This window comes from Leucoraja erinacea, chromosome 14 (assembly GCF_028641065.1).
Source record: "Leucoraja erinacea ecotype New England chromosome 14, Leri_hhj_1, whole genome shotgun sequence".
Taxonomy (NCBI): Eukaryota; Metazoa; Chordata; class Chondrichthyes; order Rajiformes; family Rajidae; genus Leucoraja; species Leucoraja erinaceus.
In genome coordinates, this window is record NC_073390.1 from 53,612,393 (window position 1) to 53,632,889 (window position 20,497).

The window sequence follows — 20,497 nt, forward strand, 5'->3', positions numbered from 1 at the left end:
TAAAGAAAGCTTTTGGTATGCTAGCCTTTATAAATCAGAGCATTGAGTATAGAAGCTGGGATGTAATGTTAAAATTGTACAAGGCATTGGTGAGCCCAAATCTGGAGTATGGTGTACAATTTTGGTCGCCAAATTATAGGAAGGATGTCAACAAAATAGAGAGAGTACAGAGGAGATTTACTAGAATGTTGCCTGGGTTTCAGCAACTAAGTTACAGAGAAAGGTTGAACAAGTTAGGGTTTTATTCTTTGGAGCGCAAAAGGTTAAGGGGGGACCTGATAGAGGTCTTTAAAATGATGAGAGGGATAGACAGAGTTGATGTGGACAAGCTTTTCCCTTTGAGAATAGGGAAGATTCAAACAAGAGGACATGACTTCAGAATTAAGGGACAGAAGTTTAGGGGTAATATGAGGGGGAACTTCTTTACGCAGAGAGTGGTGGCGGTGTGGAATGAGCTCCCAGTGGAAGTGGTGGAGGCAGGTTCATTGGTATCATTTAAAAATAAATTGGATAGGCATATGGATGAGAAGGGAATGGAGGCCTGTTTCCGTGCTGTAATTGTTATATGGTTATATGGTTAATAATATGCATTTTCATGAGACTGAGGGAGCTTGTGTTGCCCAAAGTGTTGGGCAGGTGAATTAGTTAAAAGCTCCTTGAATAGGATTCTCAATGCATAGAATCTACTCAGAATGCTCCCATTCAAAGTTCAGGTTTTACATTTAGAGATACAGTGGAATAGGCCCTTCCACACCGGCCAGTGGTCCCCTACACTAGCACCATCCCACACACCAGGAGCCATTTGCAATTTTACCAGGGCCAATTAACCTACGAATCTGGAGGGTGGGAGGAACCCGGTGCACCCGGAGAAAACCCACGCGGTCACAGGTAGAACGTGCAAACTCCGTACAGACAGCACCCGAAGTCAGGATCGAACCCGGGTGTCTGGTGCTATAAGGCAGCAACTCTACCGCTGTGCCACAGTGGGGCCTCAGTGAACAGACATTCCATTAGTGGATTGCCCAGCAATTCATTGCTCGTTACTCTTGAGCATGGCTGGAGAATTCTGTTTATAATCCTTCAGTTTGATGGAGATCACTGAATAAAGATCAAAACCTCATGCCTTAGGACAGTCGTTTTTTGATTACATCTTGTCTCTCCCCATTCCTCCTACCAAAATCCACCACCTCATTATTTTCCACATTGGACATTACTTGCCATGCCTCTACGCATTTCACCACTCTGTACATGCCACAGCACCTCACAGTGATGGACATTTTAAATAATCAACATTTTTTTTCAGGAACTTGCTCATGGAAGTCATTCACAACAATTCTTTGGACCACCATCGCATTAATCTGTGTGGGCAGGTGTACCAAAACAATATGCAATGTTCTTCAGTTTAGAGATACAGGGTGACAACAGGCTCTTCGACCCACTGAATGCTTGCCAACTAGCAATCACTCATACACTAATTCTATCCTACACCCGGGGGATAATTTACAGAAGCCAATTAACCTACAAACGCGAACATCTTTGGAATGTGGGAGGAAACCAGAGCACCCGGAAATAAAAACCACGCGGTCACAGGGAGAACATGCAAACTCCATAGAGACAGCACTTTTAATCAGTATCAATCCCGGGTCCCTGGCATTGTCAGGCAGCAACTCTACCGCTGCACCACGTTGCTGCCCCTTCCAACAGAGTTGATCAGGTCGGGAGAAAGATACATTCAGCCTCCAAGTTAGAACATAAACCTGGAGATGTGGTAACCAGCTTTTGTTTCTCCCTCTGGTGGAAGTTTCAGCCTCAGTTTCATCCTCTTTTCCTAGCTACTAGTTAGTTCACATTAACTGGAGTTTAGAAGAATGAGTTCTGGAGTTTAGAAGGATGAGGGGGTATCTTACAGAAACATCTAAAATTATAAAAGGACTGGACAAGCTAGATGCTGGAAAAATGTTCCCAATGTTGGGCGAGTCCAGAACCAGGGGCCACAGTCTTAGAATAAAGGGGAGGTCATTTAAGACTGAGGTGAGAAAAAAACGTTTTCACCCAGAGAGTTGAGAATTTATTGAATTCCCTGCCACAGAGGGCAGTGGAGGCCAAGTCACTGGATGGATTTAAGAGAGAGTTAGATAGAGCTCTAGGGGCTAGTCTTGTCAAGAGATATGGGGAGAAGGCAGGCACGGGTTATTGATAGGGGACGATCAGCCATGATCACAATGTATGGCGGTGCTGGCTCGAAGGGACGAATGGCCTCCTCCTGCACCTATTTTCTATGTTTCTATGTTTCTAGTTCAAAACCCTACCCAAAATGTTGATCTATACCCTATCCTAGCCTGCCGAGCCGCTCCCTGTAGCTCAGGCCCTCATGTCCTGGCAACATCCTCATAAGCACGTATTTGCCATTTAAATTAGGAAAAGGTCTAAGAAAAGAAAGGCCCCAAATTGCTGGCACCATTTCCGGCAGCAGCTGCTAACACTGACTGTGCTGTAGTTCCACACTCAGTGTGAAGGCTCCTTGTCAGAACATGACAGGAGACACAAGCACAACCTGGCAACATTCTGCTGGAAACTCATGAGACTACAGACGCTGGAATCTGGAGCAAGAATCGATCTGCTAGAGGAACACAGTAGATCAGGCAGCATCTGTAGAGGGAGATGGACAGGATGTTTCACGACAGGAACCTTCATCTGGATGTGTGGACACTGCTCATTAGTGATTAGTTACAGAGAAAGGTTGAACAAGTTAGGGCTTTATTCTTTGGAGCGCAGAAGGTTAAGCGGGGACTTGATAGAGGTCTTTAAAATGATGAGAGGGATAGACAGAGTTGACGTGGAAAAGCTTTTCCCACTGAGAGTAGGGAAGATTCAAACAAGGGGACATGACTTGAGAATTATGGGACTGAAGTTTAGGGGTAACATGAGGGGGAACTTCTTTACTCAGAGAGTGGTGGCTGTGTGGAATGAGCTTCCAGTGAAGGTGGTGGAGGCAGGTTCGTTTTTATCATTTAAAAATAAATTGGATAGTTATATGGACGGGAAGGGAATGGAAGGTTATGGTCTGAGCGCAGGTGTATGGGACTAGGGGAGATTACGTGTTCGGCACGGACTAGAAGGGTCGAGATGGCCTGTTTCCGTGCTGTAATTGTTATATGGTTATATGGTTATTACTTGCAGAGGTACAGTTCATTACTAGTACAGTACGACTCATTGCCACACAGGTACAGTTACAATTCATCTTACCCTCTTTCCTAGCTTTTTTGCTGGCCCACAACTGGATCATAGGAGAGAGACACAGAGTACTGGAGTAATTCAGAGGTTCAGGCAACATCTCTGGAGCAACAGGGTGGCTGATGTTTCGGGTCAGGAGCCTTCTTCAGATCTTCAGTCTGCAAGAAGGCTCTGCAGAGAGTAGTGCGTTTGCCCGAACGCACTATGGGAACTTCACTCGCCCCCCTGCAGGAATAATACAACAGGAGGTGCAACTCCAGAGCCAATAAGATCATGGGAGACCCCTTCCATCCCTGCAACGGACTGTTCCAGCTGCTACGGTCAGGCAAACGCCTCCGTTGCCATGCTGTGTATGTGACCAATAAACTTGACTTGAATTGACCTGAAACATCACCCATCCTTTCTCTACAGAGAGATGCTATCTGGTCTGCTGAGGTTACTCCAGCACTTTGTGTCTATCTTTGGTATAAACCAGCATCTGCAGTTCCGTCCCACGCATAAGAAAACCTGACTTGAACAAAACCTCCTAGATGTTGACTGCACTGAATCGCATTTGATTTCTGCAGCACCAGAATGACATTAACCTACATTCTTACTGCAGTTGTAGAATCTAATAGGTTCAAGGTTTCAAGGTTCAAGCTCAGTTTATTTTCACATGTACCAATTAAGCTACAGTGAAATACATCTCTAGATAAAGATTCGGGCCAATAATCCTTATCGTATCAGAACAATTTAGGTGACAATCCAACCAAAGTTAAAGGCTTGGGATTTTTTTAAACAAAGTCAAAATTCTTCTATTCATATCTTTTACAAACCTTTATGCTGGATGAAGTTTCAACCAATCTAAATCACAAAACGTGCCATAACTATCAACTGAAAAACGCCAAGATTCTGCTGACTGAGCGAGTTAGCAATGTCTTCAAAATATGCATTTCCGTATATGTTAAAACTAATCATATCAAAGAGACGATATTGCATTAAGACATACACACCACTTAGAAAGCTAAGCAGGGTAGTTGTTGGAAGTCACTGTGCAAGGGGTTTAAGAAGGAACTGCAGATGCTGGAAAATCAAAGGTACACAAAAATGCTGGAGAAACTCAGCGGGTGCAGCAGCATCTATGGAGCGAAGGAAATAGGCAACGTTCCGGGCTGAAACCCTTCTTCAAACTGGGAATGGACATGAATGTCTTTCCCTCCAGATGATGGAACAATGTTGGAAGTCTCTACTTAGTGTGTCATGGAGGCTCAATTATTGCATGCACTTAGAGATTGATAGGATTCTGGATATTACAAGATTCAAGAGATGGGGCTAGTGCGTGGGGAAAATGGCTTTGAAGGAGAAGATCATCCAAGTGGTGGGAATGGGCCTAAAAGGCGGAATTACCTCTCCTTATTAGGTACAGATACAGCGCAGAAATAGGCCCTTTGGCCCACCGGATCCACACTGACCAGTGATCCCCGCATATTAATACTATCCTACACACACTAGGGACAATTTACATTTTTTGATACCAAGCTATTTAACCTATATTTTTTGGGTCTTTGGACGTGTGGGAGAAAACCGAAGATTTTGAAGAAAATCCATGCAGGTCACAGGGTGAACATACTAACTCCATCCAGACAAGCACCCATAGTCAGGATCGAACACCGGTCTCTGGCGCTATAAGGCAGTAGCTCTGCCGCCGCGCCACCGTGCCGCACAGTTCTCTGCTCTTAAAAGTAATTAATAAGAAACTGATGCACATCAATTGTACCTCTGAGCCTAGAAGAGGATAAGCTAAAACCAGCATCAATAAAACAAGTTCTTTATGTCACCAATCTGACGTTTGGTCCGTTTTGCAAAACTACGAGCTGGCTTCTGTCATCAGAACTCTTTTGTGACTGGCAATTTCACACAGGCAACCCAAGAGTGTTTTACTTAGCAGAGGTGAGTTACATTCAAACTATCCAAGGGGCAGGTGTTATCTATCCCACCGATGGTGAATCTTTTTTTTGAGAATAATCTACACTTGAGACTGCACAAATGGAATATTCAAATTATCTTTTCGCTTTGTTACTGAAGACAGTTTCTTGTGGCCTCTGAAGAATATCAGTGTTACGCATTGCACAATAAACCTAATTAAACTGCAAACTAGCTCACCATTTAAGCACTATTCTGTTCCATTAGGTATCAAACTGAAAAGTGTAATAGCTTGTATATCTTATAGGCTAATATGCAATTTTTAATGTATTTTTTGTATCTCCTTATACTGTATGATGTGTTATATGGACCGGTGTCTGAAATAAATCTTTTATTATTATTTTATTAAATATATAATACATGCAAAATTATCCAGGTGGATGTTACAGTAAATGATATCATAGTCTAAGTGCTGTGCCTGGCATTGTTCGGGCAACTATGCTGGCAATCTAGATGGTTACATCTATTATCATGGAATTGGGTTTTATAACACTGCTTGTAAGTTATATAAAATTTAATGTTTAAATATAATTACTCAATGAATAATAGTAGTTTGGGACTAAAATATGTAATTTAATTTAAGTTACACATTAAAAAAATAAAGAATATGTATACAAAAATTAAATTGAACGTAGTTCTACAATGTGCTTTATTAATAGATAAAAAGTTGCTGATACGTACGATTAACAAACTGTGGCCATGAAACAAAATAATGATGTTTAACTTTTAAAGAGGTTGTGGGCGGCAGGGTGGAACGGTGCCTTACAGTGCCAGAGACCCGGGTTCAACCCTAGAGGTGCTGTCTGTACAAAGTTGGTTCGCTCTCCCCGCGACCTGCGTGGGTTTTCTCTAAGATCTCCGGTTTCCTCCCACACTTCAAAGACATACAGGTTTGTTCCCGATGTTAGGGAAGTCCAGGACAAGGGGTCACAGCTTAAGGATAAAGGGGAAATCCTTTAAAACCGAGATGAGAAGAACTTTTTTCACGCAGAGAGTGGTGAATCTCTGGAACTCTCTGCCGCAGAGGGTAGTTGAGGCCAGTTCATTGGCTATATTTAAGAGGGGGTTAGATGTGGCCCTTGTGGCTAAGGGGATCAGGGGGTATGGAGAGAAGGCAGGTACGGGATACTGAGTTGGATGATCAGCCATGATCATATTGAATGGCGGTGCAGGCTCGAAGGGCCGAATGGCCTACTCCTGCACCTAATTTCTATGTTTTTTTTCTATGTAAGTTAATTGGCTTGAGTATAAAATTGTCCCTAGTGTGTGTAGGGTAGTGTTCGTGTGCGGGATCGCTGGTCGGCGTGGACTGGGTGGGCCAAAGGGCCTGTTTCTGTGCTGTATCTCTAAATTAAGCTAAACTAAAAGGTGCCAATGTACTGTCTCAAAAACTGTCTGGTTTTAGATAAGTTCCTGTGCATGATATGTAAATGTACTTGATTTCAATGTTAATGTACTTCAGAATATACTATAACGTTATTTTCTTTTGATTCACTATCAAAATAATGTATAGATTAGTTTTATCTTCATCTTTAGACAACCGACATATGTTTGACCACAGAAAAAGCATTGAGTTTCAAGGTTAAGCCTCACAATAACCAATCATTGTCCTTGGCGCAATGGGCTAAGTGTTCGGCTGGCGACCGGAAGGTAGCCGGTTCGAATCCCGCTTGGTGTGCATACTGTCGTTGTGTCCTTGGGCAAGACACTTCACCCACCTTTGCCTGTGTGTGAATGTGTGTGAGTGATTGGTGGTGGTCGGAGGGGCCGTAGGCGCAGATTACCAGCCACGCTTCCGTCAGTCTGCCGCAGGGCAGCTGTGGCTACAGAAGTAGCTCACCACCACCGAGTGTGACTGATGAGTGAATGAATAATGCGATGTAAAGCGCCTTGAGTATCTAGAAAGGCGCTATACAGTGGCTTGCAAAAGTATTCATACACCTTGAACTTTTCCACATTTTGTCACGTTACAACCACAAACGTAAATGTATTTTATTGGGATTTTATGTGATAGACCAACACAAAGTGGTGCATAATTGTGAAGTGGAAGGAAAATTATACATGGTTTTCAAATTTTTTTACAAATAAAAAACTGAAAAGTGTGGCGTGCAAAAGTATTCAGCCCCCCCCGAGTCAATACTTTGTAGAACCACCTTTCGCTGCAATTACAGCTGCAAGTCTTTTGGGGTATGTCTCTACCAGATTTGCATATCTAGAGTCTGAAATTTTTGCCCATTCTTCTTTGCAAAATAGCTCAAGCTCAGTCAGATTGGATGGAGAGCGTCTGTGAACAGCAATTTTCAAATCTTGCCAGAGATTCTCAATTGGATTTAGGTCTGGACTTTGATTGGGCCATTCTAACACATGAATATGCGTTGATCTAAACCATTCCATTGTAGCTCTGGCTGTATGTTTAGGGTCGTTGTCCTGCTGGTGAACCTCCGCCCCAATCTCAAGTCTTTTGCAGACTCTAACAGGTTTTCTTCCAAGATTGCCCTGTATTTGGCTCCATCCATCTTCCCATCAACTCTGACCAGCTTCCCTGTCCCTGCTGAAGAAAAGCATTCCCACAGCATGATGCTGCCACCACCATGTTTCACAGTGAGGATGGTGTGTTCAGGGTGATGTGCAGTGTTAGTTTTCCGCCACTCATAGCGTTTTGCATTTAGGCCAAAAACTTCAATTTTGGTCTCATCTGACCAGAGCACCTTCCTCCACATGTTTGCTGTGTCCCCCACTGTCAGGTCTCGGGTTTGATCTAGTTTCTGTTTCTTATTGTTTTTTAGTATTAGAGTGTGCATTCTTGTTTTATTTTGGTGTCTCGCATCTCCTCTTGTTTCAGGTCCCATTTCCTATCAGGTCGTTTACCCTCATGTGATTATTGGCCCCGCCCTGATGTGTTTCACCTGTGTCTCGTTATCCCCTGCTAGTCTGTATTTAAGCCCTTTGTGTTTTAGTGCTCATTGCCAGTTCGTCGTGTATGATACTTGGTATCACCTCGTTCCAGCTCTAGAAATCTTGTGACCTCGACCATTGCCTGTTTTTCGACTTCTGTTTTTTGCCTGCTCCTAGATTGTACTGTTGCCTCTGTTTTTCCTTACCTGTGTACCGACTTGGACCGATTAAACTTTGAAGACTGATCTGCCCTGTGTCTGAGCCTGCATTTGTGTCCTCCTTGTTCAGTTCTGATACCCACATGGCTTGTGACAAACTGGAAATGGGACTTCTTATGGCTTTTTTTCAACAATGACTTTCTTTTTGCCACTCTTCCATAAAGGCCCGATTTGTGGAGTGCACGACTAATAGTTGTCCTGTGGACAGATTGTCCCACCTGAGCTGTAGATCTCTGCAGCTCCTCCAGAGTTACCATGGGCCTCTTGGCTGCTTCTCTGATCAATGCTCTTCTTGCCCGGCCTGTCAGTTTAGGTGGACTGCCATGTCTTGGTAGGTTTGCAGTTGTGCCATACCCTTTCCATTTTCGGATGATGGATTGAACAGTGCTCCGTGAGATGTTCAAAGCTTGGGATATTTTTTTATAACCTAACCCTGCTTTAAACTTCTCCACAACTTTATCCCTGACCTGTCTGGTGTGTTCCTTGGGCTTCATGATGCTGTTTGTTCACTAATGTTCTCTAACAAAGCTCTGAGGCCTTCACAGAACGGCTGTATTTATACTGAGATTAGATTACACACAAGTGGACTCTATTCACTAATTAGGTAACTTCTGAAGGCAATTGATTGCACTGGATTTTATTTAGGGGTATCAGAGTAAAGGGGGCTGAATACTTTTGCACGCCACACTTTTCAGTTTTTTATTTGTAAAACAATTTGAAAACCATGTATCATTTTCCTTCCACTTCACAATTATGCGCCACTTTGTGTTGGTCTATCACATAAAATCCCAATAAAATACATTTACGTTTGTGGTTGTAACGTGACATAATGTGAAAAAGTTCAAGGGACATGAATACTTTTGCAAGCCACTGTATAAATCCCATCCATTATTATTATTACTCCTCATAGCAAAAGGGAACTGAATTCCCTTGAATTGAAAAACTAGATCAGATGCGATCATTGCCAACCAACAGGATTATCTATTATCATGATAGCCACAATTTTTGTGATAGGAATTTGTACACTCTCCCCGTGACCTGCGTGGATTTTCCCCGGTAGCGCTGGTTTCCTCCCACACTCCAAAGACGGATGGGTTTGTAAGTTGAATGGCTTCAGTAATATTGCAATTTGTCCCTCTAAGATAGTGCTAGTGTACGGGGATCGCTGGTCAGCACGGAATCGGTTGGCCAAAAGGCCTATTTCCACGCTGTATCTCTAAATTAAACCAACGATCGTATGCCTTGGCTTAGTATTAGTGGATGGAATTTCCTGAGTAGCGTGATTGAAGTTGCATCTTTAACCAGGTTATGTGACAGCACACCAGGTGGAGGCAGAGAGTTTTATAAATTCAACAGGAAAATTTGTCGCCTGATCAATATCTTACACTGTCAATAAATTTGTCTTGTACGGGTGGTTTGGAAGTTTCTAAAGTTAATTATTCATAGCCTAAAAATATTTTTAATTATTCATTTCTTAATTGAAAATACTTCTCACTTCATTCCTGCAAGGCCAGCCCTCTGTTTTCCAGAGTCTCTAAACCATTAGTTCTTGATTTCCTAATCTGTAGAGACATTCTCCTTGCAGCCATTCCTGTGGAGTTTTATACACTGCAACTGGGTCACGTTTTATTCTTTAAATCTCACGGCAATGTAACCCTAATCTACTCATTTTTTCCCTTGTGATACATTATACTAATCCTCAGATTCAGCTCCCTGTGCTTCCATTGCATTTGCTTGCAGGCAAGTATATTATTGTTCAAGCAATCTAAACCGCACTTCAGGGGTGATTTCACTTAGACTTAACATAACTGCTCATAGCACAACTTTGTAAAAAATAAAAGGCTTGGATGAATTTGTTTCTCCATGTGAATCCACATCAATCGTTTAGCCTGGTTACAGGTTCATCAAATGTTGCTTGATTTTGTCTGAAGGCACTGTTAATATTAGCCTGAATGCATGACAGTCTGAAGAAGGGTCTCGACCCGAAACATCACCCATTCCTTCTCTCCAGAGATGCTGCCTGGCCCGTTGAGTTACTCCAGCATTTTGTGTCTATCTTTGATGCAAGTGACTGTTCTAAGAATATCATTCTGGCATTAGCTAACTACATACTTGCCACTAGGTTCAATTCTCACATAGTTAATCGCAGATGTTCTTACAAGTTAATCGCAGATATATTCATACAATTTCACAGATGTAGTGAGGATGCTTTTCATTGACTTTAGCTCCGCCTTCAATACCATCATCCCCAGCAGACTGGTCACCAAACTCATGGATTTAGGATTCTCCCAACCCATCTGCCTCTGGATCAAGGACTTTCTGTCTAACCGCCCCCAGACCATCAGACTGGGCCATCACCTCTCCACCCCCATCACACTGAGCACCGGCTCCCCACAGGGCTGTGTGTTGAGCCCCCTCCTCTACACCCACGATTGTGCCCCCGCCCACTCCACCAACACCATCGTCAAGTTTGCGGACGACACGACTGTGGTTGGACGCATCTCAGGAGGAGATGAGACAGCCTACAGGGAGGAAGTCCAAAGACTGGCAGCATGGTGATCAGACAACAACCTCATCCTAAACACCACAAAAACAAAGGAAATGATCATAGACTTCCGTAAGAACAGTGCAGCCCCCAAACCCCTATTCATCAATGGGGACTGTGTGGAAAGGGTCTCAGACTTCAGATTCCTGGGCACACAAATTACGGAGGATCTCTCCTGGACGACAAACACCACCACAGCAGTCAAGAAGGCCCAGCAGCGACTCTACTTTCTGAGGATCCTCAGGAAAAACAACCTTGAGGAGAAGCTGCTGGTGTCCTTCTACCGCTGCTCCATCGAGAGTGTGCTGGTGTACTGTATAACCACATGGTATGCCAGCTGCTCTGCAGCGGACAGGAGAGCCCTTCAAAGGGTCATCAACACCGCACAAAAAATCACTGGCTGCCCACTGCCCTCCCTGAAGGACATCTTCAGCTCTCGCTGCCTTGGAAGGGCAGCCAACATCCTGAAGGACCCCTCCCACCCTGGACACAACCTGTTCCACCTGCTGCCCTCTGCCAGACGGTACAGGTCTTTCAAAACTGGCACAAACAAACTCAGAGACAGCTTCTACCCCATAGCAATACGTGAACTTAACAATGCAAAATAAGAAATAACACTCACATTCAACTGAATGGTTCCACCTCAGCTGCTATTGTTATTTATCAGTAAAATATATTTTTTTATATGTATATATTTTTACCTTTTCTTATATATTTAAAATTGCTCTTGTGAATAGCACCGTGGGATTGACTTTTAAATTTTGTTGTACCATGTGCAATGACAATAAAGAGATTCATTCATTCATTCATTCATGTAGAGGCTGGCTGGACTATGGTGCCATCCTCACCTTGGTGCCATTTATGTTATGTTGTGTCATGGACTTTCTGTGTTTGTGCTTTTTTTTTAATTCAATTTCAATTTTATTTTTAATATGTTTTCTTATTTATTTATTATTTATTTATTTTTGGGTGATTTTTTTTATGATACTGCCTGTAAGGGAAATTCATTTCGTTGTCTCAAATTGAGACAATGACAATAAATTTGAATACAATACAATACAATTATTTACTGACATTTTGGCATCTGGCCAGCTGTTTCCAACCTTCCCCTACAGGTGAGTCCTTAATGTTTGTTTTTTGCATTAGGCTCCCGATTTAAAATTAGTCTCAAAATGTAATAAATGCAGATGAAATCCACATGCATGGTTACTGATGGATGACTTGCTAATTGATGTCTGTGGTCTCTATGTAATCATTTATTAATGGAATTATATAACGTAGAAGCTAAAGCTTATGTGATATGAAAATTGACTGTTGTGAATACGAGAGGTTATTAGTCGTTGACAAGAATTTGGGAGTGTTGTTCTGTTCCATACAGATGGTAGAAATCTATTCAGAATTTGTAACAGAAGGTGGTGATCTGTAATCTGACAATTCTGTTTAGAATATAATTTGACAGGTTCTTAAAACACATCAACTGACAGGTAAACCAGTGGCACACTGAAAATAAAAATCTGTCGGATACACACATATTGATGTTACTGGGTGAGGGTGTGTGTGGGAAGGTTCTGAAAATGTCTTCTACGGAGAAGAAAGCAAATTTTCAAGCACAGCCTGTAATTTAATGGGGAATTTTACGGAAAGAGAATGCAATATAATTAACGAGCCAAAGAACTACAGATTTTAAGTAACACCTTGATCAAATGAGACAGTTAGAGATGATAGGACAGATAGTCTTTGTGCCCTACCAAAATGAGAGAGGGTACACATTGGGTTTCAAGATGTGCATTCATTTGTGACAAAACCTTTGGGGAAAATGTAGTAGACCTTCTGTCATGCTTGTGTCATTCTCCAAAATCAATCCATTCAAGAGGCTAAGACATGACATGTTCATCATAGTGCAAGTTTCACGACCATGAAGAATTAGTCTGGCCCAGAATTGGAATTTTACATTGTTGGGTGCCCTAATAAATCGTTACGTGTTGTATCAGTGTCAAATCAACGCTGATGATACTTGATGATGATGATACTTTATTTCCACCTGTACCTGGGCTCAGTGAAATTCTTTGTTTTGCACACAGATAGAGATATCATCAGATCCCAATTAAAAAAACCCACAGTTAGCTGCAAACAAGTGTGATATTCACCCCCAAAGGATGTTACATTATGATCTGCTGATCATATCATTATCATCTCCTAATTCCGTGCAGCTGCAGCCAGTTTGCTGTGATACAATGATATAAAGTCATCAGTCACTAAAGACGAGATTGAGGGAGAGAGGAATAGAGGGAGAGAGGGAGAGAGGGGGAAAATGAGTAAAATAAAAAATGAGAGGGGGGTAGAGAGGGAGACAGGAATAGGGAGCGTTAAAGAGGGAACTGCAGATGCTGGAGAATCGAAGGTTACACAGAAAAGCTGGAGAAACTCAGCGGGTGCAGCAGCATCTATGGAGCGAAGGAAATAGGCAACGTTTCGGGCCGAAACCCTTCTTCAGACTGATCAGGGGTGGGGGTGGGTGGGGACAAGAAAGGGAAAAGGAGGAGTAGCCGGAAGGCTGGAGGGTGGGAGGAGACAGCAGGGGAGCTGAGGAAGGGGAGGAGACAGCAAGGACTAACAGAATTGGGAGAAGTCGATGTTCATGCCCCCGGGGTGCAGACTCCCCAAACGGAATATGAGGTGCTGTTCCTCCTAGTCCTCACCTTTCACCCCACCAGCCATCACATACAAAAAATAATCCTCCGTCAGTTTCGCCACCTCCAACGTGACCCCACTACTGGCCACATCTTCCCATCTCCCCCCATATCTGCCTTCCGCAAAGACCGCTCCCTCCATAACTCCCTTGTCAATTCTTCCCTTCCCTCTCGGTCCACCCCCTCCCCGGGCACTTTCCCTTGCGGCCGCAGCAGATGCAACACTTGTCCCTTTACCTCCCCCCTCAACTCCTTTCAGGGACCCAAGCAATCGTTCCAGGTGCGACAGAGGTTTACCTGCATCTCTTCCAACCTCATCTATTGCGTCCGCTGCTCTAGATGTCAGCAGATCTATATCGGTGAGACCAAGCGGAGGTTGGGCGATCGTTTCGCCGAACACCTCCGCTCGGTCCGCAATAACCTAGCTGACCTCCCGGGCTGGCTCAGCACTTCAACTCCCCCTCCCACTCCGTCTCCGACCTCTCTGTCCTGGGTCTCCTCCATGGCCACAGCGAGCAGCACCGGAAATTGGAGGAACAGCACCTCATATTCCGTTTGGGGAGTCTGCACCCCGGGGGCATGAACATCGACTTCTCCCAATTCTGTTAGTCCTTGCTGTCTCCTCCCCTTCCTCAGCTCCCCTGCTGTCTCCTCCCACCCTCCAGCCTTCCGGCTACTCCTCCTTTTCCCTTTCTTGTCCCCACCCACCCCCACCCCTGATCAGTCTGAAGAAGGGTTTCGGCCCGAAACGTTGCCTATTTCCTTCGCTCCATAGATGCTGCTGCACCCGCTGAGTTTCTCCAGCTTTTCTGTGTAACCCAGGAATAGGGAGCGTCTGATTGAAGAGTATATTTAGAGACAGTACCAAGATCCTCTGAATTAGTGTTTAAGAGGGAACTGCAGATGCTGGAGAATCGAAGGTTACACACAAAAAAGCTGGAGAAACTCAGCGGGTGCAGCAGCATCTATGGAGTGAAGGAAATAGGCAACGTTTCGGGCCGAAACGTTGCCTATTTCCTTCGCTCCATAGATGCTGCTGCACCCGCTGAGTTTCTCCAGCTTTTTTGTGTGTATCCTCTGAATTAGTGTTGGTGAATGAGGTACATGCTTGGAAGGAGAGCCCAGGTATAATGCAACAATACCAGATAATAGATCACAATATTATTCTTCATTAGTAAACCTACAGACACACTTTCTCCATCCTTACCTTCTCCAAAAGCACTCTGTTAGCATGAGCAGTTTGAGAATGTGACCTGTCCAGTGTACAGCAGGTAGCAATCTAAATGGCATCTAAATGGAGAATCTAGTGGGTTATTTGTAATTGTCGGATGAACGCTGTTTTCTGGACCTCTGCCTCCAGTTTACATGTTGTACATTAACATTATTAGATGCGAGTCTTATACGGGGGAAAGGTCAGAGGAGATATTGTGTATCTTAACTAGAAGTGGCCAGACCAATTTAATGATTGGCACAATGTCATCATGAAATGATTGCAAACATGATTTATTCAGAGGTATACAGATATTGAAATACATAACTCTGAAAGAAAAATCAATGCGATGCAATTCAATTTCTAGGGAACAGATGTCCAAAATAATAAAAGTAGAAAAAAATGTAATGATGTAGATCTTTCGCTGACCTGTACCCACTGGCTGCCTACACTCGCACAAGTCTTTTCTTCCAACGTACTAATGACTGTGGACTGCCCCAGGGAGTTGATTTTCAGTAAAATCCAATGTTAAGGGGGGACTGAGCTTCCACTTTCACTGCTCGGTCAACCTCAGATTTAACCAAAATGTTTAGTCATAAAGTTACAGCGTGATACAGTGTAGACACAGGACCATCGGGTCAACATGTCCCAGCTACACTAGTCCCACCTGCCTGCGCATGGACCATATCCCTCCAAACCTGTCCTATATATGTACCTGTCTAACTGGTTATTAAATGTTGGGATGGTCCCAGCCTCAACTACCTCCTCTGGTAGCTTGTTACATACACCCATCACCCTTTGTGTGAAAACATTCTCTCGACCCCCTCTACCTATTTTGATAAAGTTTTTAACATTCATGAACAAAATTATTAATGTTTTAAAATTAAAACACTTGTGTGTGTTTGCACATAGACGCACACACACACAGGGGGCGCTGTCCTGTGCACGGCTGCCCTGCCAGCAGTTGTTTGTCTTTTCACCGTTTTATTTTTATGTTTAGTTAGTTAAAGTGTTTTGTTTGGAGGTCTAGACTTTTTTATGTGGGGGGTGGGGTGGGGGGGAGACGGGGGAAACTGCCTTTCAGGGTCCCTACCTGGTCGGAGAGGCAGCTTTTCTCCGGGCTGCAGCTTCGACCCGTCCTCGCGGCCTACCAGCGGGCCTGGAGCGGCGTTTCCTGTCGGGGACCGCCCAGAACCTCGGCTTCGGCGGCGGCACAGCGCTGGAGCGCTATCGCGGAGCGGGCGATGCCTTGCCTGGGTCGCCGCGCTGGAGCTCCGGTGAGCTGAGACCGCTGGGTAAAACATCGCGGAGCTGCGGGACTGTGGAGCGACCAGCTGCGGGCGGCGGCGCTGAACTTTACACCGGGAGCCTGGGATCTCTAGATGAGATCACCAGTTGTGGAGCTCCAACCGGCGCGGCCTTGTTGGCTTCGGAAGCCGCGGCCTCCAGTATGGAAGCGGCCGTTCCAGGGTTCCCATGCCGCTGGGAGGACTCTCCCGACGCCGGAGCAACATCACCCGGCGAGAACGGCCTGGAACATCGGGCCTCCGTAGAGGCAACTGTGGAGGCCTCAATAGGCCCGACTATGGGTGAACTGGGGTTGGGGACTGGACTTTGTGCCTTCCCTCATGGTGGGAGCCATTGTGGGGGGATGTTCTTTGTGTTTAAGACTCTCATTGGTGTTATGTCTGTATTCTTTTTTTGTGTGCTGCAAAATGGCAAAAAGCATTTCACTTCACTACACCTGGGTGTATGTGAATGTGGCCAATAAAATACCTTTGATACCTTTGATACACGCAAACACAGAGGTCTCCTCCACTCCCAGAGTGAGGCCACACGCAAACGGGAGGAATAGCACCTCATTTTCCGCTTGGTAGACAAGAATGCTGGAGAAACTCAGCGGGTGAGGCAGCATCTATGGAGCGAAGGAATAGGTGACGTTTTGGGTTGAGACCCTTCTTCAGACTGATGTGGGCGGGGGGGTGGAAAATAGAAAGGAAGAGGCGGAGACAGTAGGTCCGCTTGGGTGGCTTACAACCCAATGGTATGAACCTTGAATTCACCAATATTAGATAATCTCTAACTACAGACTCCCCCCCCCCCCCCACTCCCCCCCCAACCCCTCCCCTCCCCCCCAACCCCCCCTCCCCTCCCCCCCAACCCCCCCCTCCCTCCCCCCCCTTTCTCCCCTCCTGCTACTTTCCTTTGTCACAATCCACAACTCTTGCATCTGCATCTCCTCCAACCTCATCTACTGCATCCGCTGCTCTAGGTGTCAGCTGATTTACATCGGGGAGACCAAGCGCAGGTTGGGCGATCGTTTTGCCGAACACCTCCGCTCAGTCCGCAATAACCAACCTGACCTCCCGGTGGCTCAGCACTTCAACTCCCCCTCCCATTCCCAATCCGACCTCTCTGTCCTGGGTCTCCTCCATTGCCAGAGTGAGCAACAGCGGAAATTGGAGGAACAGCACCTCATATTCCGCCTGGGGACCTTGCGTCCGGATGGCATTAACATTGAATTCTCCCAATTTTGCTAGCACTTGCTGTCTCCTCCCCTTCCTTAACCCTCTAGCTGTCTCCTCCCACCCTCCTATCCGCCCGCCCTCGGGCTCCTCCTCCTCCCCTTTTCCTTCCTTCTCCCCCCCCCACCGCCCATCAGTCTGAAGAAGGGTTTCGGCCCGAAACGTCGCCTATTTCCTTCGCTCCATAGATGCTGCTGCACCCGCTGAGTTTCTCCAGCAATTTTGTGTACCCACAACTCTTCAAACCTGTCTCACTCCTTCCGTTCTTATCTCCAGTCTTTGTTCCGACCTGTCAAACTATTCCCTCACCTGCATCAATCTGCCTCTCCCCGTTTCCAGCTTTCTCCTCCCCCCCATCATCTCCCACAATCAGTCCGAAGAAGAGTCTAGACCCGAAATATCTATCCATGTTCTCCGGAGATGCTGTCTGACCTGCTGAGGTATTCCAGCTTTTTGTGTCCATTCGTGTATTACCCAGCTCTTAGTTTCTGCAAAGTACCATACGTTCCATTTAACCCAAACAAATTAAACTCGGATGAAAATAGTTTCTTACCTTACTCTGGGCAGCGATTTCTTTCCCCTGTAAAATATTCTCCAAATGCAAAAGACCTAAAAGTGGGTTAGATGGAAATGCTGCAGCATCAATCAGATAGCAATATTTCCATTGAGATTTGTTTTGAAAATTCACGGATAAGATGGAGCTGAAAATAAATGATTTTATTCCATCCCTTTTTCATCCTCAAGTTAAGTAAACAAGACGGTTTGATATTATACCACCTGTGTGATTGACATAATGAAATTTGCTTAAGGCTCTGCACATATACCCTTGAGCAATTCTTTTGGGCAATTCTTTTGCTATGGCACGGGTAATTCTAACAACTTTAACATACTTTGTTAACTTTTAGAAACAACATTTATATGATTATCATAATGATTTAGCAAAATAATTCAAATAGAAGCCAAGTATTAAGAGGTTGTGTAGCTCAGATTGGAGGTGAAATTGAGGGTTTCTTAATTTATTTAAAAATATTTTTATTAGAAGCAAACATGTTATGGTAAAATATAGTTACATATTATAGTAAAAAATGTTCATGTACATCCATCATACATTATTAAAATTTTCAGTTGTGGATTGATTCTGCTTCTAGTTTGTTTAATATAGATAGAAAGAGAGAGGGAAAAAAAAGAATTACAAATGTCGAAAAAGAAAAAAAAGTGGAATGAATTACTAGTAAGACGTCATTAGAGAAAGGTTCGTAGATTAATAAATATAACTCTTCATCTAATCCTGAGTTCAAGCTTCAGTTGTGTTTCTGTGCCGAGCCAATTTATCCCTTCAAATAGTTAATAAATGGGGACCATGTTTTAATAAATGGAGGTTTTTTCAGTCCCTTGTTTTGAGATTTTTGCATTTAAAAACAAGATTTCTATCCGAAAAGATGTTATTTGTGGGAAATTGTTGTATTGCACATTTGTGGATGTAAATGTTGAAATTGCAACAATCTACTGAAGGAATTGTGCAAATTTATGACAATGTGCTGGCCTTCTGAAGCTACCGGTGAGAATATGTGGACTAAATATCTTCATAGAGACAGGTATCTGCCTGCAAAAGTGAATGATAATTGTCACTTTCTAGTCTTTTAGCGAAGAATATCCTCCATAATGTATCCCACGCACCTTTAGAAAATGGGCCTTCAGACCATCCCTCATAAAGCTTCACCTGGTTACAGAATACAGTGTACAAAATCATTTGACCGGAAGGCATTGCAGAGGGTGGTGAAAATTGCCCAACGCATCACCGGTTCCTCGCTCCCCTCCATTGAGCCTGTCCAAAGCAAGCGCTGTCTGCGGAGGGCGCTCAGCATCGCCAAGGACTGCTCTCACCCCAACCATGGACTGTTTACCCTCCTAACATCCGGAAGGCGCTACAGGTCTCTCCGTTGCCGAACCAGCAGGTCGAGGAACAGCTTCTTCCCGGCGGCTGTCACTCTACTAAACAACGTACCTCGGTGACTGCCAATCACCACCCTCCAGACACTTATTATTATTTATTCAAATCATTTGCTATGTCGCTCTTCCAGGGAGATGCTAAATGCATTTCGTTGTCTCTGTACTGTACACTGACAATGACAATTAAAATTGAATCTGAATCTGCATCTGATTAGAGGAATAGCTTGGTTAGATGCACAGAATCTCTTGCCTAGATTAGGAGAATCGAGAACCAGAGGACATAGGTTTAAGGGGGAAAGATTTCATAGGAACCTGAGAGGTAACTTTTTCATGCAAAGGGTGGCAGGTGGATGGAACGAGCTGTCGGAGGAGGTAGTTGAGGCTGGTAATATCGCAACGTTTAGGAAACATTTAGACAGGTGCAATGATAGCACAGGTTGAGGGGGATATGGGCCAAATGTAGGCATGTGGGACTAGTGTAGATGGGACATGTTGGCCGATGTGGGCAGTTCGGGCTGAAGGGCGTGTTTCCATGCTGTAAGACTTTATAATTCTATGACATCCTTCAAGATCAGACCAACAAATAACATTACTGCAGCCTGATTTAATGTGGTGACAGTTTTCAATGCTCTAAGAGGCCACTTCTGATACATTTATGATGACTTGTCTTTCTCTTTAGTGCTTCATGATTAACAGTTGTTGAATCGGGTCGTTCATTATCCCTTTAAATGTACAGGATCCCCGATAACATTCCCTATGGACTAGTTCTGCTTGGTAGAGGCCGAGTGAATAACAAATGTATATTAATTCTCCCATTCTCTCTGTGAATGTGGAGTATTTCATTGCCAGGGTGACATTTCTGTATATGCAAAATAGATTTGAAGGTGAAAAATGTTAGTGCACGCTCTTTGATATTTTTCAATATCTGATGTGCAGATGCCTTGAGTTTTTGGAAGTTAAAGCTAAGCTTTAAGTATGGAGAAGGACAAAGTAAACATGTTTAACATCTAATCTTAATTACCTTTTCAACCATTTCCTCTCCCATCCCAAATCCACACTCACAATGAATTACAGTTCACAAACAATTAGTTTTGTATTTTAATCAATGACGATTTTTCGCTTGCAATGTTTTGTCTTTGGTTTAATAATATTTTTAGTTGTTATATTGCTACAGGCCCACCACCAATTTTCCGGCAACTTAAGGGCCGGTCCCACGAGCATGCGCCCGCATGCGGCAAGCGCGACCAAACCAGAACCGTGGGCCGCTC